The sequence below is a fragment of the Odontomachus brunneus genome, unplaced genomic scaffold, assembly GCF_010583005.1.
Source record: "Odontomachus brunneus isolate Ranch 3 - 2012 unplaced genomic scaffold, Obru_v1 Obru_scaffold_034, whole genome shotgun sequence".
In the NCBI taxonomy this organism is placed as follows: domain Eukaryota; kingdom Metazoa; phylum Arthropoda; class Insecta; order Hymenoptera; family Formicidae; genus Odontomachus; species Odontomachus brunneus.
In genome coordinates, this window is record NW_022639484.1 from 1,547,892 (window position 1) to 1,551,396 (window position 3,505).

The 3,505-nt window shown below is 30.9% G+C and overlaps 1 protein-coding gene across 9 annotated transcripts in view; it reads left to right on the plus strand.

The window, feature by feature from the left end:
- LOC116843588 (SH3 and multiple ankyrin repeat domains protein 1-like) overlaps positions 1-3,505 on the plus strand; it is a 326,286-nt gene that overhangs the window by 55,173 nt on the left and 267,608 nt on the right. The gene's annotated exons all lie outside the window — the stretch shown is intronic.

Below are 3,505 nucleotides of genomic sequence, written 5' to 3' on the forward strand. Positions count from 1 at the left end.
GGCGGCCGTACGGGGCGAAGACCGCGCCGAGTCGCGCGTATCTCGTTTGTAATTAGCGCTTCACACACGCGAGGCGAGCGAGTGTGCGAGCGACGCGCGCGCATGCCTGGGTGTGGGTGCACTTCGTACGCATTCGCACGTTAAACGCGCACGTAATACGGTAATATTTGTGCGCTCGACGCAATTAAACGGCCGCGCACCGGTTCGGTTCTCACGAGACTGCTCTCTGTCTCCCCCCTCCCCTCTTCTGTCCCTCTCTCTCTCACACTTACTCTCTTTTTCCCTTTGCTCTTTCTCTTTCTGTCCGCACCCCCGCGCGATATTCGCGACCGCCGATCGCGAGAAAGAGAGAGAAAGAGAGAATCGAGCCGCGTGCGTGCATTGAAATATCGAGCGAAACGATCGCGCTCTCGGCCGAGTGTCGATTATTACTCGAGGAAAGGCAACCTTCGGCGAGTTTGCGGGTGGTCGCGAACATGACGTACGACGCGATAATTCTTCCGTTGCTCTCGAAGGGAGTTGGTGCGATTTTGACATTTCTGGCTCGGAGATTTATACTTGAGTAATTTTTCTCTCGCTAATTACTCTTCTGCCTCGTCATTAGCGACAGTAATGACGTGCCTTATTTTAAACATAAAAAGCTGTTCGTTTTGTTTCTTCATCGATGAGTTGTTGAGTGTTCAGATGTTTCGTGTTTCGCCAATTTCTCGAGTGAGGAAGGATTACTGTGCGTCTCATAATTACCGTCACCGATTTCTCGGGAATCTATTATATTCGAGTAATTGTCACCTGTTCGCGACTTGTCATGATCGACTGTTATCTTGCAAGGAAGCTTTGGAAATCGTTTACTTCTGAAGAATCAGGACACTGCAGAAATAAAGTATACATGAAGTTAATGACATAGCTACTTTCTCTATCTGTGTTTTGACAAAAAAGACAGAACAATACTGGGAGTGAAAGTAGCTCTTTAAATGAAACATGTTTTTGTTGCCTCTGAAATTTCTCTCATAAGAGATGTTGAAAAATACAAAATACAAAGTTTAGTAGTATTTTATATTTTATAACATTGTTAATTACTTATCACATTGTTAATAAGAAATTTAAAAAAAATTTGAGAAAGATGTTTTTAATGTTTCTCCTCCACCACTTGTTACTTTAAACGTTATCATCATTGTTATAAAACATTAAATTTGTTAACATTATTTAATATTTTTTATATTTTCAGAGATATTTGCAAAAATATAAAAAAATTATACCTTTTTGTATGAGTATTTTCATTTCTCTAATAGTTTTTTTTAGCCGTAACAGAAATTAGTTGTATTATTACAGAAGGTTTATATGTACCTTATTTCTGAAAGTTTAAGATTTTAAACAATTTTGCAATTGTCGAATTTTCTTTCTGTCATCTGTTCCAGAATATTCGATCAAACTGTGTCCATGATAAATTCTCAAACAAAAGGCGTTTAGGATGATCATATATTGAAAGAAATATTTCATAAAATGGAAAAAATATATTTCTTTATATCGAATTTGCTGATCGAAATAAATATTTATTTCGTTTAAAAAAATATTTTGTAATATGAAATAATTTACGAATTGAATCAAATAATAATAACTATTACGTGAAATCAAATATGAAATTTTTTAAACCAATGAAATATGTATTTAAAAATAAAAAAAATATATATTACAATTTAATAAACTGGTTTTTATTAAATAAACAATTGAAAATAATGAAATTTCTTTTTAATTTTAAATAAATTTGCTTGTTTACATATAATGTATGAATTGGTTGATATTGTTTATTAATAATAAAAGAATATATTATTGAAAGTACAGTTACAACATAAGGAATTGTTTATTAATAATAAAAAGTTATATTGTTCAAAGTACAGTTACAATATAAGGAAGGTATGTATTCAACAAATTTGATATAAAAAATATATATATATTTTTTATATTACGAAATTTTTCTTTAGAAAAATTGATAGGGGATAGAGGTTTACGTACAAATCGTAAAAATGATCATTGTATGAAAGAATATTTAAATTAAGTCATTTTATTAAATTATATCAAAAAATTACATTACTATGTTAATTATAACACATATTGACAAAATATAAGATTTTTATATCGATCGAAGAAGTGATGCAGTGTCTAAAGCAACAGACTCATAATCCAGAGATGCCTCCAGGGTTCATGTTCGAGTTCCACCAGTGAAAATTTTTAAATGTGATGTAATGTTGGAATCAAGTAATCTAAAGTTTTCAAATAAAATCAGCAAACATATATCTTAGGAATACTTTAAGAATTCATTGTGCTATCTTGAGTATGTTATTAGTCTAAAATACTTGTTATTTGAGATAAGAAAATAATTTTTTTTCTTAAAAAAAATACTTGTTTTGCTTAAAAAAATATTTTATTTTTTAAAGAAATTATTTATTATTATTAAAATTACAATATTTTGATTTAAAAAAAAGATTTCTTTAAATTAAAACCTAAAAATTTTTAAATTAAATATTAAAAGATATTGAATTAAGTAAATATTTCTTTACATAAAAAATTTGTTACTTTTAACAAAAATTTATTTTTGTCTTTATAATGCATATTTTATTTAAATATATTTAATATTACATTGAAATAAATATTTAATAAAACGTATTGAAAAAAATTGTTTTTTTAACAGTAAGATTTTAAAAAGGCATATAAGGAGCAAGCACGGATGTCTTAGTGCTATTAAATACTGATATTACTTTTTAATATTAATATAGTGGAAGGATATTGTTTTTTTAATTCAAATAATATTTTTTTAAAATCACTATATTTTTCTTTCAATGTGTAAATACTAACGATATTCTTATCGATTTCCTGAAAATATCCTGACGTAAAATGTTTAAGTTTTTCCATTGATTATCTACAAGCAGTGGGGTACGGAAAATAGATATTCGAAACATAAATATTTCTTCGTATTCGTTGTTCCGTTCAGCGTCGTTCGCTCCCCTTTTGTCGACGTTAGACTAAACGCTAAATGCTGATATTAGCTGTTATATACAAGGACGAATATCAAGTTGCTGCTTTCATACTTGCTTCTTCTCGTCTCTCTTTCTGTACTATCGCTGCTTACATTTTTTCCGTCCGTGACGGAACATAAAGGCCTATTTAGACTGCATAATTGTTCAGTCCAATATTTTGGACGTTCTCTCAGAATTATATCTTTCAAACTTTAGGAATCATTCACGCGCACAATATAACATTCTGGTCACAAGTTAATACAGTTTACAAGTCAATACTGTTGCCAAATCATGAATTTGCCGTGTTCGTTGAAGTTTATACAGGGTGTTTCAGATTCTTCTCCATAATTTTTGTGGGAATGTAGCACGGATTGAAGTGATCATAAAAGTCCCATATCGTTTTGCGATATTCGCAATAAATCTCGAGATATTAATTATAGAAGATTGGTGAATAAACACGCGCAATTTGGTAGATGAGCTATAGTGGCGCCGTC